Source organism: Littorina saxatilis, linkage group LG2 (assembly GCF_037325665.1).
Source record: "Littorina saxatilis isolate snail1 linkage group LG2, US_GU_Lsax_2.0, whole genome shotgun sequence".
Taxonomy (NCBI): domain Eukaryota; kingdom Metazoa; phylum Mollusca; class Gastropoda; order Littorinimorpha; family Littorinidae; genus Littorina; species Littorina saxatilis.
In genome coordinates this window covers 5,853,553-5,881,145 of record NC_090246.1, presented here as the reverse complement: position 1 = coordinate 5,881,145, position 27,593 = coordinate 5,853,553, and the positions used below count along the sequence as shown (strand labels likewise).

Here is a 27,593-nt window from a genome sequence, read left to right as displayed (position 1 = left end):
AAAAATACATCACAGAGAAAATAAATATACTAATTTAGTGAAATTGAGATGCTTATATTTAATAATTAATATTCCAGTTTTGATGTTTGCGTGTTACTGTTACTGTTAGGTTTGGGAATCAATGTGATCCTATTTAACTTCCAAGTATTTATTTTTTCAGAAAGCTTTGACTTGAGTATGACGGTGCTCACTGCTTGTTTGAACTGAAGGTGAAGAAAGCTGAGATGGACAGTGACCTTAACACCGCCACCGATGCCAGTAACGCAGACTGTCGTTCCGTCCCGGCAAGGTGAAGATGAACAGGTATGGCTCGATAGCAATGAGTGTCTCATTCAGAGTCATTGATAGTGACACTGACAGCGTCTTTTTGTTCTGTGACTTTGGCTTATTTTGTGTTTTATTCTTTTAGTTATAACCAGATGTGTCAAACAAATTCAGCTGATCTCTTTTACTGTTTTAGTGAAACAAATGTATTGTTTCCAGCAAAGGGAAAAAAAATCGGGTGGGGGCGGTTGGTCGATTTTATTTTTATATTTAAATTTTTATTTTATTTTAATAGTTTTATTGATGTTTGTTTTTAATTAACACAGGCATCTCATTGATGAGAAAGTGTGAACTGTGTCCGCGGGATGCCAGAGAAGAGTAACTTTTCATCCAAAGTCTGCAAAATTGAATTTAAAATTTAACCTTTTTGATGAATATTTTTGAATGAATACAAAAAGTTCTAGTGTTTGGAGGAAAAGTTAAGGTCAGTTCAACTTTAAACAAGGATTTTTAGTGTGTGTTTGTTCTTCTGTCTAAAAAAAAAAAAAAAAAAAAAAAATCTGCTTGAAGTAAATACACACAAAAATTTTCATCTCCTACATCTTTTTACCCCATCAAATGCCACTCTGTATGCCCCTTTAAAAATTGATTGCAATATATATATTCCTCATCTTCTCCTGAATTCAAAAATATAGAGATGTCACGTTTACTTTGAACATTTGCTCAGATTGTTTTTTAGTGCTGATGGTTTCTTTTCAGGCCGACAGATTGTCTAAAATATGTATTGCTTCATGTAAATGACTTTTTGTTCTTCTTTTCTTCCATTCAGCGGACACAAGACTACGAGCAGAGCAGAGCGGCAAGATAAACATCAGTTCTTGCTGCTGGAGAAGGTTCTACAGGAGCAGATGGACCTGATGCGACTAATTTAGTAATTGGTCGCCAAAGAATCATGGTGGAGCCAGAGCCTGTGGCGGCCAGCCTGTGCTACTGTTCGATGGAGTCATCTTTTTACTGTTGAGTGTGGAAGATGTTGAAGGCACATGATGGATCTGTCGAAGGAGTGATCACTGGTAGGTGGCTTTGAATGCTATTGTTGAAGCAGACCAGTCATGCCTGTGCTATTTTCCCCAGATAACTGTAGCAAGATCTTGTGAGAGTGACATGTTATTGTTAGACGCTCTTTAGGCTTTAAATGTTACCTTGAGTGTGTGCTTTTTGGAGGATGCCAGATGTCATCACGGTTCACGGGTGTATCTTAACTGTTCATCAGTTCTCAGTCATGACCAGTTTCCCATTATCCTGGGAATTCATGCAAGGTTTATGCATATTGGTCACATTTGTGAATTTAACCAACACATTTTGATGATAAAACTATGCTTATGGGTACGCACAATGATGGGCCTCTTTTTCTCAAGTGGGGTGCGAAAAATGCATGCACCACTTTGTTTTCTGTGATCATTGCATCTGTGAGAAATAATGCAAATATTGCTCTGTGGCCAGAGCTGCCATCTGCTAGGTTTTCAGGGATGTAACAGAAATTGCTACGCTGTTTCCTCAAGTTCAAAATTGCAAGTGCTACACTCAAGCAAATAATCACAAACATGCAACAGTGCCTTCTTGTGAGTTCTGATTCTCACTTTGTGTAGGCATCGGATTATGGGTCAGAAAAAAATTGTCCACACTGAATAGTATCACGGTTGACGCTCTCTTCTAACTATGTTTGTGCTTTCCAAATGAAGATTTGTGAGATAGTATTGAATGATTGATGCAGGTCACCTGAGGTGTGTGATTACATTTTATGACAATGCTACACTCAATCACCATTTGCTCTTCTGAAAACTTTTTTTTTTAAAGCAAGTGCGATTATTGATTTTTTGTTCCAGGTGACAGTATGATGCTTCCAGATTGAATTGTTTGTATGTGAAGAAGAGCTGTCTGAATATTTGATTTTTGGAATTCAGTTGGCTTGTTTTGTTTGTTTCAGATCCATGACCATGAGCTCGGTGTGGTTGGTGGACATGAACTAAAGACGACTACTGATGCTGTGATGACGAAGGTGTTCCATAGGCTACACGGTTGCTGACAGGGGGCTCTGGGGGAGGGCAGGGAAAGAGACCATGGTGTACGCTGCGACTAAAAGCCATCGACAGTGAGTTGTTTTTCATAATTTGTAAAATCATCCTGGTCCTTTTAGGAAGAAGATAAAATCCATGTCTACAAAACGTACAACAAGTTATTTCTGTCTCAAATTTTGTTCTTTGGAATCAATTTTAAATTTGCCATGTTTCACATGTGAATGATAGTTGTCAAAGCTTTTACGCTTAACATTAAATTGCTAGAAGCCAAGTTCCTGAGCTCATTTGTCAGTGTCATGGATTTTCGACTACATACGAAATAAGGATGTTAGCAAACGGTATGATGTCGTCACATATGCGTCTGCACGTCACAGTACATGTATTATGAATTTCCGAAGGCCCCCAAAGAAAAAGTCATAGTAAAGGTAACTTTAACCACTTGACTGCCTTATGACGGGTATACCAGTCATGCGCTTGTGCAGCCGCAGCGCCTTAGGATGGGTAAACCGGGATTTTCCAGAAATGCTACGTCACTGCTGACACACAAATAGCAGCCAATGGCTTGGTAGGATACCTCATTCTCATGAATAAACATAAATGGTGACGCGGTTTTGCGTTTGAAGGCTATTTTCGGCCTTGTCGACAGGGTATGGGAGAGAAATCTTGACTCGTCAAAATGGCTAACAGTGACTGTCGACCGGGCCCTAGTAGGGAAAAACAAAGCCGGACTGACGCTACAGGCGGTGCAAATGATTATGGATACTGACAGGGGAAGGGGGAGATCTTCTTTCGGACAATTCGTTGGAAACAGGTAGATGACAGTGATTATAATCCTTTCTTGGAGCGAGCAAAACAGCCACCTGTGTTTGATCCACAGGCACCGGAAGATGCGCCGGGCTGATTTTTCAAAAGTTCATATTTAAACATCATTATAAGCCAAACTAATTATCATTTCCATGATTAGACACTAAAAACAGATTCTTGGTTCAATTTCCTTTAAAAACAACATAGGTTTTACTTACCTACCTACTGCCAGTTTGAAGCTAGATTTTTTTGTGAATTATTACACCCCGAACTCCAATATTCCCTGGCAGTCAGGAATGCACATACCCAAGTTTTGATTGGCAGCGAAAGGGTTAAAACAAATATTAGGGTAGGTATTTTTTTTACTTCTCTTCTACAAGGATTACAATGTGTTGTAATTTCCTAACTCAAGTATAGTTGGTGTGTTGTAAAAGCGTATGGTGTGTATGCAAGTTTGTGTGTCTGTATGATTTTTAGCAAGTTTACAGGCGTCAGGAAATAAACTTGAGACTTTTCTCAAATCAGTGATAGTTGTTTGATGATCTAAGCTCATGTTATTTTTTGTTTTGTCATGCAGAGGCTGTTCCGTGAAGCTGTACGGGTGCCACAGGTCAAGACCTTGAAGACGGCCGTTCAAGACTGGTTTTTGGAAGCCTGTGATAAAAGAAAGAGACAACAGGCCATGGAAGAGCCTTCATGATTTGGTTTGCAGTAATTGAACTTTGTAATCTCTGTAGGCTTATTTACAATGCTAGTTGCAAAAATTTGATGAATGTAAGATTTGACTCGCCTGAGAAATTGCTAGTGAGTAATTGTATTTCACAGTTCAGGTCTGTGTGGCTGATGGGTAATGTACAGAAGAGTCTGGGGTTTTGTTGGACATTATTTAAGCTAAGCTTTAAACTTCACACTCTTCTACAGATGATGTTCAGACATGATGTACCCTTTTAGGTTGTGTCAGAACGACAGAAGACTAAACTGGAAGTGCTCAACTACCATTACTATCAGTGGAGACGCATGGATGCATTTGAACTTTTCTTGTGGGTATCCCATACTAAAAATATAGAATACATGATTCTGGAAAAGCTGTTCAAGGGCACTTACACACTATATTCGATTTTTAATACACGACTCAAACCTTCAGGCTAAATTAAAATGAATAAAATACAAGTATAAAGAGTTCAGAAAAGAAGAAAACAAAAAGTGAACAAATAGAAAGAAAAGGTTTTAACAATTCCTTGTCATTTATGGGAGTCGAACGCAAACAACCTAGGCAGCTTGAAGGAGACAATGCATGATGCGGGTTTTTGTTGTTCTTTATTATTTTTTGGAGTTGAGTTGAGAATTTAGAACCGAGACTAGAAATATACTTTTTTTTTGTTGCTGTTAAAACCGTTATGATTGGATTTCTATAGATGTAAGTCTTGGTGCACCTGATAAAAATGTAGCCCTTGAATGCAGGCAGTGTAAGGTAAATGAAGCAAAGTTCTCTCCGAAACAGCAAAAAAAATGCATTTCAATTATATTGATCCTCGCCACCTTATTTTGTTTGCTGAGCAGCTGGCCGCTGGAGACTTGTCTATCATTTTGTGAGTAAGCTGCGTGTTTTACATCCATTTTGAGATGGCAAACCTATGTTTTACGCAGTCTGATAAGGTTTTTTTAATTTATGAGTTTTATGTCATGTTTTTTTTTTTAATTTATGAGTTTATCTCATGTTGGTGTGCTTATACATATCAGTGGAGAAGGGGCATTGAATAAGTGTTTCTTTTTGATATCATTGTTCTGAATTTTGACTATTAGCTGGCATTTTACCTTTTGTTTCATTATTGTAGTTGTTACTTTTGTGTAGTGAAACTTGATAACTCACTGCTGCCCATGTCTAGGTTGTGTCAATTGTTTTTTCTTCACTGAACGTACCACTGATTATCAATGATGACATCAGGGTTTTGTTCTGTTTTTTCTCTGGCATTTGAATTTGCTTCAAATCATTGTGAACTTTTTTTTTCCATGCAAAGTTACTGGTATATGTGAATATGTTAACACACTTCAAATCAAAACCTGAAATGTCTCCTTTTTAAAAGTAATTTTTTTAATTTCTTTTATTTAAATGGTACACATTCATATGATTGTCTCCCTTTTTTTCCCTTTTTTTTTTTTCCCTTTTTTTTTTTCTCTCTCCTTCTCTTATTTTGTTTGTTTTCTTTCTTATTCTTCGGTTTGTTCTTCCTTTTATCTTCTTATCCTCTTTCTCTTGCTTGTTCCTTGTCCCAGTATGCTTTCACGCCGCCCCATCTAATTATTTTGTGCTCCATCCACATCTGAATTTCGTTCAGCTGCCTTGTCCGAAATGTGTGTGGGGCACATATGTATGTTTAATGTCAATGTTCATGTTTCAAGTTCCTTGCTTTGTGAATTGCATACCAATGTTTTATGCAGTCGTGATAGATTCTAAATGTATGTGTTATCCTAGTTTGGTGTACATTGACTGGATTTCGATCCCTGGAGAATGGGCATTAACTAAGTGTTTGTTTGTGATATATTAGTAATCTGAAGTTCAACTATTAGCTGGCTTGTAGAACTTTTTTTCTCTTTTTGTTGCTGTTCTGTATTCAAACATGTTGATACAACTCACTGCTGCCTATGCCTAGGCTGTGCCAATTATTTATTTATTTGTTTACATCAATGTGATATAGTGACGAGTGTACATCAAAATTCTCTCTTATAAGTTATACTGGATTCTTCACTGCATGTACTACGGCGTATCGATGATGACTATCAGGGTTTTGTTCTATTTATTCTTTGTTCTGCCAATTTGAATTCTGCTTTGAATAGTATTTTGATCATTTTTGTTTCCGTGCTGCTGGTATGTCAAAATGCAGTGAAATTAAAACCTGGAAGTCACAATGGCAATAAGCGAGATTCAAATCTCTCCTTTGTTTTAATCAATTTATTTGACTGCATTTTTGTTTTAGAAATTATGATCATCTCTGTTATCGAACCTGCACGCTTGACCTTTGTCTTTCTGGATCAATACAATGTTGTGCACTGCCCATTATTTGTTTGTGAGTGCGTAAAGCGGTTGTGTGGTCTGCGTAAAATTGTGTAGGTCAATCGTGACATCTGCGTGGAGAGTGCGTCAAATGCGTGAGAATGCGTAAAGCAATTGTGACATCTGCGTGGAGAGTGCGTCAAATGCGTGAGAATGCGTACAGCAATTGTGACATCTGCGTGAAGAGAGCGTAAAAAGCGCGTAATGCCTGAGAATGCGTCAATAATTCGTGACATCTGCGTGGAGAGTGCGTAAGATGATCAGGACATCTGCGTCAAGAGCGCGTTAAATGCGTAAAGCAATCGTGTCGTCTGCGTGGAGAGCGCGTTAATAGCGTGAGAATGCGTAAAGCAATCGTGACGTCTGCGTGGAGAGTGCGAATTTGTCTTGGTGTCAAATAAGCGTGCGCTGGAGGTGCGTATGGTCTGCGTAATCTGAGGGAAAACGAGTGTGTCACGCATGTATTTCGCTTTGCAAAATCGCGCGCGTTACGCATGCGTCCAGTGCAGTTGTTACGCAGAGTTTGGCGACTGCGACACGCATTCGCTGCGCAAAATTTTGCTGGCTGGGTTAGTACTACGAGTGTAGCCTCTCGGACTGAAGGTCTTCTGGGCTCACATTCTGAAAGGGATAAGACCTTTCATCATTTTATCGCGAATACTCTGCGGTTCGCTTGGCTTCATGAGAGATGCGAGTGTTAGATTAAGTATGGGCAAAGGAACAAGATGAGGAGAGGCGTGTACTGAGGATTACAGTTCGTGGGGTTAAATTCTCAGAGGGATAAGATTGTTGAATGTTCAATCGCGAGCACCTTGTGGCTTGCTTTGGTTTGTTTGTGTATTGTTGTTTCTCGTCTCCAGGACCCAGAGGGTGCTAAGGTGATTCACCATCCATCGTATTCTCTGTGAAAAACTATTCATACCTCAATGAAAGGCAGAATGTTCCTTAAAACTCGGATTCTATTACAGTCGATACAATAAATCCCATCCTGTAATCGGTGCAGAGGAGCAATTTTCTTTCCTTCTTTTTTTCTTTTTTAAATTAACTGACACCTGTTTCAATCTTCAACTGTCACTAACCAAAACTCCCGACTCCGCGCAGCAAGCAGCCAGGCTGTTTCTTGCTATGAGCTCGAACGGAGGGATAACCGTGGCGCATGAGAGCTGATCGTCAGTTGTGAGGTGGTTGAATGATGGACTAGAAGAGGAAAAACATGTACTGAAGGCAAATCCAAAAACAACAAGAAATTCCTCCGAGGTAGGAAAAACACCCCCGTCAAAGGGAAATAACCATTCTCACTGCCACCAACTGAGAAGGTTATTTCCCTTTGACCATTAATATGTCCCTCTATAAGTCCTTGTAGAATCTTAATCCACCAATAACTCCCTAACCGTGTGTTTGACTGGTCCCAATTTTTGTAAGGACCGTCTCAGGAATGTATAGAACCTGTTCACCAAGTTTGGTGACGATCGGTCCGTTCATTCTTGAGATCTATATGCGAACACAAACACACAAACAAACACATCGACCGAATCCTATACACACCCCTATACCGGGGGTGTAAAGAGACTGCCAACGTTCCAAAATTCAGAATCAAAAACCAAGAAAGGTAAGTTGTTAGAACGTTGTTATTGACACAATTACGTTACAATCACAGATATTACGACCCAACGGTCTTTTAAGTGAACAGATAAACAAATATTCACACAAAATCTTGATAGAATCATGTTTTTGGCCACTCGACAGGATTCATTCCCTCGGCTTCCTGGCGAGTGGGCGAAAACTGATTCTATCAAGATAAGTTGTGTGTGAATATTTGTTTGTCTGTTCACTTAAAAGACCGTTGGGTCGAAATATGTGTGATTGTAACGTATGGTATATTGTGTCAATAACAACGTTCCAACAACTTACCTTTCTTGTTTTTTGATTATGTACTGCAGGCGTAGTTCAGACCAATGAGGAGAGCAGGATTTGTTTTAATGAATTTCTTTAAACCAATTAGTGTCAATTTGCGGAATTAATTCATCACGAAATGCCCACCCTGCACAGACAGCTGTCATGATGTCGCTTCTTGGTATACATGGTATGCGTCATGTCGATTCTTGGTATACATGGTATGCGTCATGTCGATTCTTGCTATACATGGTATGCGTCATGTCGATTCTTGGTATACATGGTATGCGTCATGTCGATTCTTGGTATACATGGTATGCGTCATGTCGAGTCTTGGTATACATGGTATGCGTCATGTCGATTCTTGGTATACATGGTATGCGTCATGTCGATTCTTGGTATACATGGTATGCGTCATGTCGATTCTTGGTATACATGGTATGCGTCATGTCGATTCTTGCTATACATGGTATGCGTCATGTCGATTCTTGGTATGCATGGTATGCGTCATGTCGATTCTTGGTATACATGGTGTGCGTCATGTCGATTCTTGGTATACATGGTATGCGTCATGTCGATTCTTGGTATACATGGTATGCGTCATGTCGATTCTTGGTATACATGGTATATGCGTCATGTCGATTCTTGGTATACATGGTATGCGTCATGTCGATTCTTGGTATACATGGTATGCGTCATGTCGATTCTTGGTATACATGGTATGCGTCATGTCGATTCTTGGTATACATGGTATGCGTCATGTCGATTCTTGGTATACATGGTATGCGTCATGTCGATTCTTGGTATGCATGGTATATATGCGTCATGTCGATTCTTGGTATACATGGTATGCGTCATGTCGATTCTTGGTATACATGGTATGCGTCATGTTGATTCTTGGTATACATGGTATGCGTCATGTTGATTCTTGGTATACATGGTATGCGTCATGTCGATTCTTGGTATACATGGTATGCGTCATGTCGATTCTTGGTATACATGGTATATATGCGTCATGTCGATTCTTGGTATACATGGTATGCGTCATGTCGATTCTTGGTATACATGGTATATATGCGTCATGTCGATTCTTGGTATACATGGTATGCGTCATGTCGATTCTTGGTATACATGGTATGCGTCATGTCGATTCTTGGTATACATGGTATATATGCGTCATGTCGATTCTTGGTATACATGGTATGCGTCATGTCGATTCTTGGTATACATGGTATGTGTCATGTCGATTCTTGGTATACATGGTATGCGTCATGTCGATTCTTGGTATACATGGTATGTGTCATGTCGATTCTTGGTATACATGGTATGCGTCATGTCGATTCTTGGTATACATGGTATGCGTCATGTCGATTCTTGGTATACATGGTATATATGCGTCATGTCGATTCTTGGTATGCATGGTATGCGTCATGTCGATTCTTGGTATACATGGTATGCGTCATGTCGATTCTTGGTATACATGGTATGCGTCATGTCGATTCTTGCTATACATGGTATGCGTCATGTCGATTCTTGCTATACATGGTATGTGTCATGTCGATTCTTGGTATACATGGTATGCGTCATGTCGATTCTTGGTATACATGGTATGTGTCATGTCGATTCTTGGTATACATGGTATGTGTCATGTCGATTCTTGGTATACATGGTATGCGTCATGTCGATTCTTGGTATACATGGTATATATGCGTCATGTCGATTCTTGGTATACATGGTATGCGTCATGTCGATTCTTGGTATACATGGTATGCGTCATGTCGATTTTTGGTATACATGGTATATATGCGTCATGTCGATTCTTGGTATACATGGTATGCGTCATGTTGATTCTTGGTATACATGGTATGCGTCATGTCGATTCTTGGTATACATGGTATGCGTCATGTCGATTCTTGCTATACTTTGGCCTAAGGTGTCATAGCATCATATCATCGATTTGTTTCATTGCTTCAATGTGTTTGTGAACGTTGGCCTTCAAGTATTTACACATTTCAAGCGCATTATGTGCACATTTTGACTTTCCGCAGTTACTAGGGAAATTCAAGCACATGAGAAAGGCTACACACGATTGTAATGTGATCTATGGTCATTTCTTGACATCTGGGTCAGATGGTATGATTTAAAGTGGTGCAGGAGCGTCATATTTCATGAATCTGTGAAGACATTCAAAGATTTGTCGGTTGCGCATCTCCGAAGTCTCTCTGTTTTTCTGGTTGCACACCCCCGAAGCAATCGGTTGCACACCGCCGAAGATATTTCAAAGAAATAAACAGGAATCTATTTGTGTCCGCCTCTGGGTATGTTCCAAATTGGCATGGAAAATCATCTGTTTGTCTGTGCCGATTGGGTGTACACATTATATACTCTCTCTCTCTCTCTCTCTCTCTCTCTCTCTCTCTCTCTCTCTCTCTCTCTCTCTCTCCTCTCTCTCTCTCTCTCTCTCTCTCTCTCTCTCTCTCTCTCTCTCTCTCTCTCTCTCTCTCTGAATGATCTGAACATTCATTTTACTTCTATTGTTGACAAAATAATTACAACTGATAGATCGAAACAGAATAATCTGGACAGGTTGAAACAGTTTTGTGATTCAAAAAATATTACCCATAATTTAGACATTCCTCTGCTATCTGTTAGCGAAGTCTTCCATTATCTGTTGTGCTTAAAACAAACAGGTACTCGGGGTTTGGATAATCTTGATGGGAAAATTCTGAAGTTGTCTGCCCCTTTTATTGCAGAATCCCTTACATATGTTTATAATTTGTGCCTTGACAAATCCTACTTTCCCACCAAATTAAAGGAGGCGAAAGTAATCCCGCTATTTAAATCAGGTAGTTCTTCTGACCCCGCCAATTACAGACCAATCTCAATTCTTCCTGTTTTATCAAAACCACTTGAAAAACACATATTTACACACTTGACCACTCATTTGAAGAAATACGATCTTATACATTCCAACCAGTCAGGTTTTAGAGAAAATCATTCGTGCCACACAGCATTAACAAACCTTCTTGAAAGTTGGCTTAGTAGCATTAATAATAATCAACTCTGTGGTGTCCTATTCGTCGATTTTGCTAAAGCTTTCGACGTTATTAATCATGAATTACTATTAAGAAAATTAGTTGAATATAGAATGTCACCCCAAACCTTATGCCTGCTCTCCTCTTTCTTAGCCGGGCGAGAGCAGTCTGTCTGCGTTAATTCAACCGTATCCAGCAAAAGACCTGTGTTATACGGGGTTCCCCAGGGTTCTGTCCTTGGACCACTACTCTTTTCCCTGTATATTAATGATCTTCCTCTTAGTATTAATGATGACTGCGAACTCTTTGCTGACGATACGACCCTACACACTACTGATAAAAAATTAGACAAAGTTTATTCATCGTTGCAGAACAGTGTAGATGATCTCATTCATTGGACGGAGTATAACCACATGAGTCTTCACCCTAAAAAGACCAAATACATGTTAATAACAACAAGACAAAAGAGACAAAACATACGAAACAATCCTCATTCCATATTCATTGGTAACGACGCAATAGAGGAGGTAGGAGATCATAAAGTTTTGGGAGTAAATATCGATAATAATTTGTCTTGGGCCCATCATGTTCGGTCGGTATGTAAAACAATGTCGAGAAAAATATATCAGTTAAATAGAATTAAACACTTTCTTGATCAGCACTCAAGGTTATTATACTTTAACGCATATATACAAACCATCACAGATTATTGCTCAACCATCTGGGACTCTGCCAGTGCTAATATTTTAAAACCATTGTTTAGTTTACATAGGCGAGCGCTGAAACTAATTTTACTGAAACAATCCAGTCTTGTATTTGATGATTATAAGAAACTTAAGATTCTCCCATTAAAAGAAAGATTTAAATTAAATGAAGGCGTGCTCCTTCACAAAATACTTTCCGGCCGTGCACCACGAACTTTCGTCGCAAACTTTAAAGTCAAACCAAACCGAAAGTTTAACGTCCCAATTCCAAGGATAGATCTCTTCAAATCAAGCTTAGCCTATTCTGGTAGCGTCCTGTGGAATTCTCTCCCGGAATTTGTGAGAGTCCCAATGAGTCTCAATACTTTCAAAAAACACCTTTCATTGTATTTAATGTTAAATTACGAAAAATCACAGTGATGGAAGACTTCGTTTAGTTATATTTTCATTTGTCCAAAGCATCAGTGTTCATTATATCCACACAAAAACACTCAAAGCTTTAATAACACATTTACTCATGCATGTGTATTTAGCATTGTTTTCACTACGTTACATATACGACGCTTTATATTTGTGTATAATATGTAATGTGTAAATATTCATATGTTGTTGTTTTTTCTATTTTTTTTCTACGTTAATATCCGTGTAAATATGTGATTAGATTAGTCCCCTCTCTGGGCGAGGGCTGGTTGAAAAAAAGCTCGTTGTATTGCTTATGCCACAACCCTCGAAAAATAAAATTTGATTTGATTTGATTTGATCTCTCTCTCTCTCTCTCTCTCTCTCTCTCTCTCTCTCTCTCTCTCTCTCTCTCTCTCTCTCTCTCTCTCTTTCTCTCTCTCTCATCTCTCATCTGTCTCTGTCTCTGTCTCTGTCTCTCTCTCTCTCTCTCTCTCTACAGGAGTCTTATATGGCTAAGAGCAAAAAGTCGTTTATTAGGCTTGACCAAACACGATTATGAAGGAAAGAGTGTTAGTGTGTTTAGAAATAACACTTTGTTCGTAATCATTACTGTATAATTCTATTTTTAAAAATCGGGGAAAAATCGCGTCAGCATTTTTCCCTTCAGGATTCTATTTCAAGAGGTGAAATAAACCAAATGTTGCTCTTAGGTGCATAGCAAATGAATAGCGGTTGGCTGTCCAGACGGCCAAACGATCTGGGCAGGCTCAGGTATATTCAATCAATCAATCAATCAATCAATATGAGGCTTATATCGCGCGTATTCCGTGGGTACAGTTGTAAGCGCAGGGATTTATTTATTCATTTTTTATTTTTTTATTTTATGCAATTTATATCGCGCACATATTCAAGGCGCAGGGATTTATTTATGCCGTGTGAGATGGAATTTTTTACACAATACATCACGCATTCACATCGGCCAGCAGATCGCAGCCATTTCGGCGCGTATCCTACTTTTCACGGCCTATTATTCCAAGTCACACGGGTATTTTGGTGGACATTTTTATCTATGCCTATACAATTTTGCCAGGAAAGACCCTTTTGTTAATCGTGGGATCTTTAACGTGCACACCCCAATGTAGTGTACACGAAGGGACCTCGGTTTTTCGTCTCATCCGAAAGACTAGCACTTGAACCCACCACCTAGGTTAGGAAATGGGGGAGAAAACTGCTAACGCCCTGACTCAGGGTCGAACTCGCAACCTCTCGCTTCCGAGCGCAAGTGCGTTACCACTCGGCCACCCAGTCCATATTGACGTTTTGCTAACAATAAGTTATGAAGCTAAATCATATGAAAACCACACAAGCCCGTTATCCTTAAAAATCCTGTTTGGTCAAGCCCCAAAACACACTTTTTCCTCTAAGACGCATAACAAATTGTCCACGGTTAACCGTAGCAAGTTTTGTTGCATTTTGTGGTTGTATGACAATTGCTCACAGGACAAATGCTCACACGGAAAAATTCACACACACACAACACAACACACACACACACACACACACACACACACATACACACACACACACACACGCACGCACACACAACATTGCACTGAATTCATGTGCATGCCTTGTCAGATGCGAAAATGTCACTTTGGAACATGAAAATCACACACACACAAAAATAAAAAAATCCTCCGGGCGGCCCCAAAAATTGGGGCGGGCGCTGACGATCAACATTATTAATTTCATTTAGCATAATGTAGGCAAAATGCTTCGGCGGTGCGCAACCGAAACAAAGCTAAAACTTCGGAGATGCGCAACCAGCCACTTCGGAGATGCGCAACCGACAAATCTTTGAATGTCTTTACAGATTCATGAAATATGACGCTCCTGCACCACTTTAAATCATACCATCTGACCCAGATGTCAAGAAATGACCATAGATCACATTACAATCGCGTGTAGCCTTTCTCATGTGCTTGAATTTCCCTAGTAACTGCGGAAAGTCAAAATGTGCACATAATGCGCTTGAAATGTGTAAATACTTGAAGGCCAACGTTCACAAACACATTGAAGCAATGAAACAAATCGATGATATGAATCATGATGCTTTGACACCTTAGGCCAAAGTACAAACGGTAGTTTTGTGATATGTCATTTGTGAGGAATTACAGGTGATTTTGTGCAGAAACTTACGTCGCGTGTCTCCCTTCGGACAGACAAATACGCCGTGCAACGGCTTCGGACAGATTTGGCTAGTGCAACCACGGTATACGGTGTGGTATTGGGGGCTTGACAAGTATGGCATGCATTAGTAGACATCACTCAATCTTTCCTCAGGTTGTCTGCTCTTCTTTGAGAGCTGAGTACTACTGACAGGTCAGTTCAAGAGCATTTTGTGGTACTTCTGCAGGACAAAACCAAACTTCCTGGGTGTGAACAGTGCTAGAAGGTACCTCTTCAGTCAAAAGCGCTGCCAAATTCCCCAAAACACCCTTACAAGTAACGTGCTGTTGCAGGACATGAGTTTGAGAAGAGCAATCTACCAATTAGACTACGTCAGTAAATATACAATCAGGCAAACAACCCAACACCAATTGTGGGGCTGGCAGTCCAAGGCTGGAAAGTGGGAGTTATTTTGGACGAGCCTTCAAGAGGTATCCAGCATGTGCCGAGAACGCATGAAGTGTGGAAGTGCTGTACAACAAAACGCTGCAAATGCTGCAAAGAAGGACTGAAGAGCTCTGCTCTCTGCAGCTGTGCTTGCATGCCTGTGAAAATCAGCAAATTAAACTGTGTAAAAATATTATTGCACCCATTTTCGTACCCCAACTCAAACATTCATTCCCGTATCATTTTATTCAAACTTTCTATGCCAGTAAAGGCTCTCACAAATGGCACATCTTTCAGATAAAAGAAGATTTAGTTACAGGGGTCACATGACCGCCGCCCAAATAAGGGTACCCTTGACCGTTGACGTGACAAAGGGGATGTGACTACAACTTAAGGTACCCATTAAAAAGTCAAGAAAAATTCATGAGGCACAACTTCTATCCACAACAGGATGAATACTTTTTAGTGTTATGTCATTATTCCTACTGATGTATGTGTTTATCTCATTAATAAATGAGAGATTTTGTATTGTCAATTGTGAGGGATACCCTACTAAAATCCATGTATTTTAGCAATGACCAAGTGGATTGCTTCAACACTTTCAGGAATGTATGTCTACATATGAGACGTAGTTCGAGTACTGTTTTGAATCTTCCAAAAATTGTTTTAAAAACCGTCACAGGTTTTTTGACTTACATCAAAAATATTTTTGACTTCGCATATATTATGATTGTTTCAAGTACTGTCACAGTTTCCTTTGTGTATGGCCACTGGCGGAGATGTGCATGTCCTGTAAACGCATGAGAACGAAAGCAACGTTCAAACTTTTCTCTATCCACAGCAGTTATCGCTCAGTGCCTCTCAGTATTACGCATGAAGGGGCATCGCTGTAGGACAGCAATCATTCAAAAGACGTCAATCAGGTTTACAGGACTAGCAAATGTACACTTATAGTCATAATGAAATGACACTGTGGCAGAATTTATATCAATCTTTTGCCTGTATGAGTGTATGCGTGCGAAGAAGAACAATTGATTTAATGTAAGCCGACAAGCATATGAATTGTAAACTTTGTAAAAACATGTTCTGAAAGAATGCATTATATGTAAACAAATGTTCTTGTTATAACGATACAAAAGTTGACCCAAAGTATGTCTTGTATATGATGCTGAAAGTTTAAAAGCAATCCACCAAGTCATTGCTGAAATTTAATGCTTTCTGTTATGATAGCCTTTCAAGTTTGACTTGGTGTTAGCTTTGAAGTTGATGTAGAAACCTCCGGTTTTTACTGCTCATGTGATCAATAACAATGGCACAACACTATAGAAATATGTAAGATATGACAATAAAACATCTTGTTCTGAATAGATAATCAATTTGATGTTCTCATCAAAAGCAAAAGTTGCCAAGTTATGCCTATTATGCATTTTCGTTGACTTTTGAACTTTTTTTTTTTTTTTTTTTCCTTCTCTCTCTCTCTCTCTCTCTCTCTCTCCCTCTCTCTCTCTCTCTCTCTCTCTCTCTCTCTCTCTCTCTCTCTCTCTCTCTCTCTCTCTCTCTCTCTCTCTCTCTCTCTCTCTCTCCTCTCCCCCATACTCTGTCGGTCTCTTTCTCCGATAGTCTGCCAATCTCTCTCTCTCTCTCTCTCTCTCTCTCTCTCTCTCTAGTATCTTCATAAACGACCTACCTTTGCATATTACGAATAAAAATGTATCTTGTGAGCTTTTTGCTGATGATAGCTCTCTTCACTCATCGTCCAAAAAAATAGTTCAAGTGGAGGCTGACCTTCAGCAGGGAATCAACGACGTTGAACAGTGGTGTAGTAACAACAAAATGACCCTGCATCCCAAAAAATCCAGCAGTATGGTAGTCACATCTAGACAGAAACATCAGAGAGCGCCCCTTCTCCTCAACTTAAAACTGCACTCAGATCCTATAGAACAGGTTTCATCACACAGAGTACTAGGAATTGAAGTTGACCAGGAGCTTAGGTGGAACATACACGTTAAGAATATCTGTAAAAAGCTGTCAAGCAATCTCCATCTCTTATCTAAACTAAAACCCTTTGTAGACAAGGAGGGACTGAAAATGTTTTACGTGGCACACTGTCTATCATATATATATTAATTATGCCTCCACTGTATGGTGCGGTGCCAGTGAAAATATAATGAAAAAACTAAACTCCTTGCACAGAAGAGGTGCTAAGCTTATTGTAACCAATCCTTATCTGTCCACGTCAGAAAAGTTGAAGGTAGCCAATATTCTTCCACTTCAACAGCAGCTTGATTACAACATCTTAATTCTAATGTACAAGGCGCTCAATGAGCTGGCCCCACCATACCTAAATGCATTCTTGACTAAAGCTTCCGAGCGCTGTGTCAAACAAATCTATATATATATTACCAAGGACTCGCATAGATCTATACAAAACTAGCTTTGCTTTTGTGGGACCTTCACTGTGGAACTCTCTTCCTTCGAATGTACAAACGTGCCGTTCATTGAACGCATTCAAAACCTCCCTCAGGAAACACATACTGAGGTCTTCATAAGTTACGCTGCCGGTATTGTAGCTAGCTTTGTTAATTATAATTATTTTATTACTCTGAAATATTGACTGCTGCATGCCTACATAATGCTAAATCTACCTGTCTTGGTAGGCTCACTGTGTGCTTGTTGAATGGCACTTAGTTGTGTGTATATTATTATTAGTACTATATGTGTTCCTCCTTGTGCGTCTGCGTGTGAGTGCGCAAGTGTGATTGCGTAATTAATGTTCCATTCTGTAATTGCTTTATTAATGTTCCATTCATGTATTTTCTACTACTTTTCTCATTTATTATTACTGTATGTTTGATGTTTCTATGATTCTAGTCGGGCGCACGCGTGAATATGTGTTTGTGTGAATGTAAAGGGCACATTGTAAGATTAAGCCTATGGCCTAAAATGTCTACCTTTTATGTGAATAAAATGTTCTAAGTCTAAGTCTAAGTCTCTCTCTCTCTCTCTCTCTCTCTCTCTCTCTCTCTCTCTCTCTCTCTCTCTCTCTCTCTCTTTCTTTCTCTCACTGTCTCCTCTCGTTCTATCTTCTCTCTCTCCACCTATTTTTTTAAATTTTTTTTTATACATTTTGTCCTATATTTTCTTCCGTCATCATTTCTCCTTTTGTTACCTAACGTTTCTTTATTTCAATTTCACAGATAGCAACATATATGCGAGTCACAAGTCAATTATTTTTCTTAAACTTAACTCTTTCAAAAATACATCCGCAAAATACAAGATCAGCAAATTGACATAGTTTGCTTCAGCGGATGAAATAGAATTCCTTTTAACTAGGCCAAATAGGGCATCCCGCACATCAACATGAATTCTTTTTGAACAAGCGGTGAAGAAGGCTTCTTCAACAAGATTCCACACTTTGCTTATTTTTCTACAATAATAAAAGAAATGTTCGATATAATCTGTCTCTTCTGTACAATGTGTACAACTAATACTCTCAGCAATGCCCATTTTATACAATATAATGTTCGTTGGATAAATGTTATGAGTTATTTTCCAGTGTAGCAGTCTCAATCTTACTTCTTTTGATGCGTTGCTTGCTATCTGCCAAATGTCCTTGTTTATTTCAATTCCCATCTTTCTTTTCCAGAAACTGACTGCAATAGTCTCAGTTTGATAAGCGTCTACCATTAATTTACGAAACTGCCTGGGTTTAAATGTACTTATTTTTTGATAATCCATTACCTTCATAGCTTGTGTTCCATTATCATTCATCTTCAAGAAAAGGGATGCTATTGCTGTGCGAATTGCCCCATATTCAAATAGTCTTGTTGGTTTATGCCCAACTCTTTCACAAATCCTGTGAAATGGTAAAAACATATTATTCTCGTATAAATCCTTCACATAGCATATATCAGATGTAACCCAATCACGTAGAAACATTGTCTTGCCACGATAAGCAATTAGAGAGTTATTCCATAGGCATAAATTCTCCAGCTGGGTCATTTTTTGCACGCATGGTAATATCTTTTCATGGTTGTCAAGCCAACATTCTAAAACGCTTTTCCAGAACTTGTTTGTAATCAACCCCAACCCTTTAAATAAGGCTGGTTTGACGTTTGCTTGAAAGCAGCATAGATTTTTTCCGAGTTTGGAGAACATACTGAGTGGAATACTTTTCCAAGCTTCTTCGTTTGGTTGCAGTAATTTCGAAAACCATCCAAGTACAAAGGATTTTTGAAAGTCACCCAAATCAATCATATTTAGGCCACCTTTACTTGTTTGAACTGATACCTTTCATTTTTATCAATTTGATTTTTGGGGTACTTATTTAGGCGACGGTCACATAACCCATGTAAATTCAATCTTTTACATTAAAAGAGTTCCAGATAGCCACGTTGTGTGCCCTTAATAGCATAGACAAATTGAATACAATGGCACAGGAATACATGTTTTCGTTTTGGTACGAACATTTTTGCGATAGTTTTTTGTTGGCACAGGTTAGGTAAGCCAACGATTCTTCAACCCTGCCACCCACCCCGTCCAACCAATCGCTGCACCATTGATCATGTATAAATGTATTGTTAGGTTTTAACAATTGTTTCTGTTAGTTTCTATTGCAAGAAAATGACTTGTAGCATCAAATACGCCTGAATACCTTTTTCACAGACGGCCATTTTGATTTTTTTTTAAACTACTGATTTTTAAATTTTTCTCGGTTCCTCTGTGTCAGGTTGTGTTAAGCACATAAAACCATACATTTATACCAAATTTGGTGTTTGTCACATGAAATGAAATATGCCTAACATACCCAACCGTTTTTACTGGCGGCCATTTTGAACTTTGTTATAAAAACTACCAATTTTTTTTATTTTTTGCGGTGGCTCTGTATCAGGTTTTGTTAAGCACATAAAACTATAATTATATGTATGCCGAATTTGGTGTTTGTCACATGAAATGATTGATTTTGCAACATAGGAGCCCCACTATTCCAGGCATTTTGAAAATGTTTATTCGATGCAGGCCATCATTGGCATTGCTAACGAGGTCCTTGCAAATCTGAATGACTTTCCTCACGTTATTTGTCTCACGCTAAAACCCTTAAAAAAGTAGTTCCCCTGCAGCGACTGATAGGGGAGACAATCTTATTGACAGCTTTGGCTCTTCAGTGTTGTGAGGGAGACAATATGGGAGCCCGGTGAACAAACTCATTAGTCTTGGACTCCCAAGTTCAGACTGACAAGTATCAACGTCGCACCAAGCCGGAAAAGACGTATGCCTTTTTTTTGTAGTCTCTGGAATCCAGGTTCCAAGGGAAATAACCGAAAAGACAGACTTGCAGACGACAGCGAGACTTGTCAATAGATTTTATTTCTCTTTCTTGTAGAACTTAAATCAGATAGTAGGATCGTGACAAGCCTGTGTTTATCTACTCACGATGTTGCCACGTTCTGCTTTACAACCAAATAGTGATGGCAAGATATGTCGGACCTCAACAAATACGCTGTCACCTTCTAAACATTGAGGAAACTTTGACTGTTGACAACTTTCTTGCTTTGTTTTCAAAGTGTCTTATCAACTTATGGCGCTCCTTCACGAATAGCCTGCAGTAAAGGGAGGTTTGACCAGCGTTATGGCAAATTTGATATATCGCTTGAACATTTGATTTTCCTTCGTGACCATAATTATGACGTCGGAGGCCGGTTAAAACGCATTGTTGTGCAAGGTGCAAATTTATAAGCGTCCAATCATTTAAATAAAAAGAAAGCACACCAGTAACCAGGTTAGGTACGTTTATATCTATAATCAATATTTCGGCACGTAACTGCCTTCTTCGGGATAGTAAGCTTATGGAAAATAAGCGTCCAATCATGTAAACTCAAAGGAAACGTCACTGAAATAGATCCTGTACATTAAGGTTGGGTACATTTGCCGAAGAAACTAAATCCGAACAACATTCCCGGTCAATGTCAAAGACAAAAAGTCCCAAGTCTCTACGCGTGTGAAAAATGGCAGAGGTCGCATTGGCCGTACGCAAAGTGGTCCACAAATGTCTCGGGACTTTTTAACGGATCGCCTCTGGGACTGACAGGCCAAAACAGGCGGCACCGGACAATCATTCTAATTGGATGAATACAAAAACCAATGGTATGATGTGTGTGTGTGTGTGTGTGTGTGTGTGTGTGTGTGTGTGTGTGTGTGTGTGTGTGTGTGTGTGTGTGTGTGTGTGTGTGCGTGTGTGTGTGTGTGTGTGTGTGTGTGTGTGTGTGTGTGTGTAGAATCAGTTGATTTTGTTTTTAACAAAAGCTTATTTTCTTTTTTTTTCCGTTTTTATTTCTTCTTTATTTTAAATTACGAAATTAACAAACGAAAAAAAGCGACGATGGTGAGATATGTGTTTTCATCTTGCTCTATAAGTAATGTTAACCAAAAGCCTCAAACTAACGTTTCTTTCTTCTTCTGGGTTCGTGGGCTGAAACTCCCACGTACACTCGTGTTTTTGCACGAGTGGAATTTTACGTGTATGACCGTTTTTACCCCGCCATTAAGGCAGCCATACGCCGCTTTCGGAGGAAGCATGCTGGATATTTTCGTGTTTCTATAACCCACCGAACTCTGACGTGGATTACAGGATCTTTTCCGTGCGCACTTGGTCTTGTACTTGCGTGTACACACGAAGGGGGATAAGCCACTAGCAGGTCTGCACATAAGTTGACCTGGGAGATCGGAAAAATCTCCACACTTAACCCACCAGGCGGCCGCGGCCGGGATTCGAACCCTCGACCTTCCGATTAAGAGGCCGACGTCTTACCACCCCGCCACAGCGCCCGTCACAAACTAACGTTTCGATCGATGATGATATCAAAGACTACTTGCATTTAAAAAAAGAATCAACATAAGATAAGACAAAATAAGATAAGATAAGATAAGAACACATTATTGTCCATTTTCATTTTACACAAAAATGGATGTGTTACTTTTGGCACCACATCGAGTTGCTAATAACACAAAGACACGATACAGACACGATACAGACACGACCTTTACTTAGCGGATTTTATTTCAATGCGCCTTTCCCCTCTCACGGGCCATGCTGGAGACCCAGTCTCTGTCACCGTTGCAGTCTAAGGTAACATTTCTTACTTCTCAGTCATTCTTAGAAACTTGCTTGCGGCTCAAAACCATTATCTTAGAACCTGAAAGAAAATAAATGTCCTCTATCCTTTTTGAAAAAAAAAAATACAGGTCATTTTGGCCATACGCAAAGCCTGATAGAAAAATATCTTGACAGTCCCCTTTGAGCCTTTTGTAAAATTGAAAATGAAACAATTTCACATATATTTTGGTACTGCCCGCTTAGTCGGAAATTTTGGACTGACTTGGAAGAACTGTTAAACAGAAGTGGTATTTACCGCGCAAATGTTCTTTTTACAGAAGAATTTATTTTGTTTGGGTGTATGAACAATGTTAAGGTAGATGTGGTTTTGGATTTTATCATTTTGTTTGCAAAGTTTTATATTTATAAGAGTAAGTGTCACGATTAGGTGACATGGATCAAGAAAGCGCCTGTGCTTTCTGACAACGGGTGGGTTTTGCTGACAGCGCAGAACAAACACGGATATTTTTGTGTTGCACGGATTTCACGGGGATGATTTCTCTTTGTGACGCTAAAATACTAATCGGTATATGGTTTTTGCAGATATGGAGAGAAGGAAGGGGAATAGCTGATTTGTTGTTGTAAAAGTTCGTTTGTACAGGCCCACGTGCTCTATGAAATATGTAAAGGTGACGTGTTTGATGGTGGAGGGTAAAGGGTTGCGTGGCATGTTTAGTGCACCGATGCTTTTTGTTGCAGCCTTTCTACCTACTATTGTCTGCTGCGTTTTTCTACGCTACGTGACTGCCGACTACGGGTCATCGCTATATGCTGTAACCGGGTCATCGCTGTTGCTGTTTTTCTGCTACTGCTGCTGGGATAACCGGAGAGGCCGTCACCGTCTGCAGGGGTCTTCCGGCAGGCAGTGACGTCACCTACAGGACCACCCTTTATTTCCAGCAGTGGAGTGAGGCGCCTGACTTCCCCACGATTCCCTGCTTCGTTCCACGCCAACCGGCACTCCAATCGACGAAGCAGTAGTGGGGAAGAACTATTTACGGGACGTCCACTCGTAGCAGAAAGCTAAGTGCACCGTGCTATTGCGCCTTTTTCCACCAAGTCATCCTTTTATATTTGTGATTTCTGTTGAGTGGTAACAACGTGAGGGTGTGATACCTGCTTTAACCAGCGTTCTTTGACAGACAGCTATAATTTATTTTCCTAACTTTACACGGGATCAGCGTGTTACTATAATTTTCTATATTCTAACTGGCATTTTGTCAGTGACCATTGGTTTTACGTTTTGAACGTAAAAGAACATATTTTGAGTGAAGTCTCGAGGGAGGTGGCGGGTTATTACATAAACAGGCGTCTGAAACTTATACTTTTGTTGATTCTATTTAATTGTATGACTGCGAGAGTGGATCGTGGTGTGGTTAGTTAGTTAGAAGTAACTAACCGTTTCATAATCACCTTATGTGATATAGTGAAACGTGACAGTAAGTTACAAGAGACAAGGCCACTGTTAGAAATATTTCTAAGAAATTTGAAATACAGATTTGAAATAGAAAAATATTCCAGTTTCAAATCTGGTAACATTACCAAATTTGTAGAATTATGGTCCCCATATGAAGAGTTGGTTAGGTAGTACGCTAGGTTGTGCAGAGATGTGATGATATATATGTGTTTTGGCTTTGATTTTTGTTTGTTTCTTTTCTTTTTTTGTCTTTGTTTGACGGTATTATTAACTGACTGTATTATTATTAAGCAGGTAATACGTCCATAATGTCAAGTATTGTAATCTGCATGCTATGTTAAGCTCCGGCCTTACTTGTAGGAGAACGGTATGCTATATGTCCGTCTGTCTGTTATGTCCTAATGCTGTGTGTTGTGTATACTTGCCAAACATATCTATTATAAATGTTGATGGATGAATGATGATAAATTGTAGACGGATGCATGTTATTGATTAAAAGCCCCACAATGATGTGCTTGGCAAGTCTAAAAAAATAAAAAAAAAAAAAAAAAAAATCTCTCGTCACGTCATTATTGATGTCCCGAAGGACCTGGCTGATGTTTTGATCAAACTTTTTTTCTTTTTTTTACAATAAATGTGATTAAAGCTGAATTATAATGACTAAGTTTAGTCAATTGGTTACAGTCGACTGCGCAGCTAACATAATGATTCATGCAGTTAGGCTTCCACTGTTCAAGAAAAGTCAGCTCATATTTTTCTTGTTTTCTCCTTTTTATATTTAGTCAAGTTTTGACTAAATATTTTAACGTAGAGGGGGGAATCGAGACGAGGGTCGTGGTGTATGTGTGTGTGTGTGTGTCTGTGTGTGTGTGTAGAGCGATTCAGACTAAACTACTGGACCGATCTTTATGAAATTTGACATGAGAGTTCCTGGGTATGAAATCCCCGAACGTTTTTTTCATTTTTTTGATAAATGTCTTTGATGACGTCATATCCGGCTTTTCGTGAAAGTTGAGGCGGCACTGTCACGCCCTCATTTTTCAACCAAATTGGTTCAAATTTTGGTCAAGTAATCTTCGACGAAGCCCGGGGTTCGGTATTGCATTTCAGCTTGGTGGCATAAAAATTAATTAATGACTTTGGTCATTAAAAATCGGAAAATTGTAAAAAAAAATAACAATTTATAAAACGCTCCAAATTTACGTTTATCTTATTCTCCATCATTTGCTGATTCCAAAAACATATAAATATGTTATATTTGGATTAAAAACAAGCTCTGAAAATTAAATATATAAAAATTATTATCAAAATTAAATTGTCCAAATCAATTTAAAAACACTTTCATCTTATTCCTTGTTGGTTCCTGATTCCAAAAACATATAGATATGATATGTTTGGATTAAAAACACGCTCAGAAAGTTAAAACAAAGAGAGGTACAGAAAAGCGTGCTATCCTTCTTAGCGCAACTACTACCCCGCTCTTCTTGTCAATTTCACTGCCTTTGCCATGAGCGGTGGCCTGACGATGCTACGAGTAAAATGGCATTGCGTTCAGTTTCATTCTGTGAGTTCGACAGCTACTTGACTAAATATTGTATTTTCGCCTTACGCGACTTGTTGTTTGTGCAGGGATGGTACTAGGATTTGTTCGGCACATTTGCAGAAAGGTTCATAAGAGTTTCGGCCATCTCCAGCGTCACATTTTCATTACTATAAAAAAGTTCAATTCCCACTCCATCTCAGTCATTGTTTCCAATCTGACTAGGCTGTTGCATGGTATAAGACCATCCCTCCATAAGACCATCCCTCCATAGGACCATCCCTCCATAGGACCATCCCTCCATAAGACCATCCCTCCATAAGACCATCCCTCCATAAGACCATCCCTCCATAGGACCATCCCTCCATAGGACCATCCCTCCATAAGACCATCCCTCCATAAGACCATCCCTCCATAAGACCATCCCTCCATAAGACCATCCCTCCATAGGACCATCCCTCCATAAGACCATCCCTCCATAAGACCATCCCTCCACAGGACCATCCCTCCATAAGACCATCCCTCCACAGGACCATCCCTCCACAGGACCATCCCTCCATAAGACCATCCCTCCACAGGACCATCCCTCCATAAGACCATCCCTCCATAAGACCATCCCTCCATAAGACCATCCCTCCATAAGACCATCCCTCCATAAGACCATCCCTCCATAAGACCATCCCTCCATAGGACCATCCCTCCATTGGACCATCCCTCCATAAGACCATCCCTCCATAAGACCATCCCTCCATAAGACCATCCCTCCATAAGACCATCCCTCCATAAGACCATCCCTCCATAAGACCATCCCTCCATAAGACCATCCCTCCACAGTGTCGCGCATGTAATGTTTGAGTGAGGTCTCGCTAGTGCAAGATTCTTTTTCTATCAAACTTAGACACAAAGGACACGCACTGACACGATATTTTTTTCTTCCACAAAGAAAACAAACGAATCTTAGATAGAATGCATCGTAAGTTTTTTTATTTATCTTTCCTTTTGTTTTTTTTACGATCGCGATCGGATTTTTATTTGTGGACGTGCTGTTAGAGTTCCGAAATGGTTTGAGTTCCTTTTTGTATACACTTGAAAGTCAAACTTAGCTGAATGCCGCTGGTTTCCCCGTCGGTGCTGATAGAAGAAATCGACGATCAGGATCACTGGTTTCCCCGTCGGTGCTGATAGAAGAAATCGACGATCAGGATCACTGGTATCTCTCGAATACAAAATGTAACTGGTCTCCGAACTGGAAACCGGAGACGGAGTAGGAATAGGAAATAACCCACAGGTAACACACCTGGAAAGTAAGATTTTGTCTAATTTTATGCACTCACGGCTTTTTCAACAGTTTCTCTCATCCGTGACATCACAAACTGACTTGCAGGGTTATGACACCCTCATACGATCCATTCTCTCTACGATTCATAGACTCAACATCAACAATCAATCCAACAACAATAATTTCCTAGTAACTTCTATTCAACAACAGGGCTATGCATTAGCAAAACAATGAAATGGTCACCAGTTCGGAAATGAATAACCCATCACAAATATACGTACCCTAACGGTGTAAGAACATGATGAACACAACTATAGGGACCCAAAACTCGAGGGTGTCCGGCTTAGCAACTGGAGCTTCGTCATTCTTTTCTCCCAGGACGCCGCGCTCCCACGCTCGTCGCCCGACCGCCGACTCCTCTTCTCTCTCTGGACCCGCTTGATCTGCATCTCATACAGCCCCTAGCCTCGCGCCCGATGACTTCGATATCTTCGTGAGGCCTTCGCCGCTCATTCTCATCTCCTCCGGCTTGTATCGCTTCTGAACTTGAATCTAACGTTCACAGAACAGAACTTCTCGCTTGCCGTGCGTTCGCCAACTGATAACCTTGCCTCGATTTGGATGTGCCGTTCACTTGACGACCAACCGACTAGCCTCACACTTACGTGGCTTTATCAGAATCGCTGCCCAATCATAATGTTGTCGCTACCTGCGGCCTTTGAACTGACCTGTCTGTTTCCAAGTTCCCAACAAATGATATGACGTCATTAATGAACTGACGTATTTCCGTTCCGGTCTTGGTTATCCTTACAATGCACAGGCACTTGCTATATTACATTTGATAAAACATAGACAAAAAAAACCACTACATTCATTTATTCATTTTATTTCACAACAAAATAATATCCACCCTAACAAAATAATAAACATAGAGTCGCTGGACATGGATTCACGTAATTTTACGTGACACACAGGACCATCCCTCCATAAGACCATCCCTCCATAGGACCATCTCTCCATAAGACCATCCCTCCATAAGACCATCCCTCCATAAGACCATCCCTCCTCAGGACTATCCCTCCATAGGACCATTAATCATTAATTATTTGTTTTATTTGTGAGCAGTCAGTGTGTAGATTTATGGTGTGTGACCAAGTGGAAGGATGGTCTTATCCGATGCCAAAGACTGGCCAGATGTGTGACAACGAGGGGGAGTGGGCCTTTAAGTTCCAACAAGTTCTCAAAACAACATGTCTGGCTGGTCTCTCTTGATCCATTTGTCTCCTGTGGTGTTTACTGGGGATCAATGGCGCTATCATGATACATCGGAGTCATTCCTTAATGAAGATATATGCC

At 39.8% G+C, this 27,593-nt stretch overlaps 2 long non-coding RNA genes across 2 annotated transcripts; both read left to right on the top strand.

Annotated features, from left to right (window-relative positions):
• Positions 1–526: 526 nt before the first annotated feature.
• On the top strand, positions 527–4,635 carry LOC138958069 (uncharacterized). Its single transcript, XR_011453280.1, has 3 exons — positions 527–1,337; positions 2,252–2,416; positions 3,724–4,635. It is a non-coding gene; the product is annotated as an uncharacterized lncRNA (long non-coding RNA).
• A 17,511-nt stretch (positions 4,636–22,146) lies between these two features.
• Positions 22,147–23,925, top strand: LOC138955667 (uncharacterized). Its single transcript, XR_011452324.1, has 2 exons — positions 22,147–22,376; positions 23,442–23,925. It is a non-coding gene; the product is annotated as an uncharacterized lncRNA (long non-coding RNA).
• Positions 23,926–27,593: the final 3,668 nt, after the last annotated feature.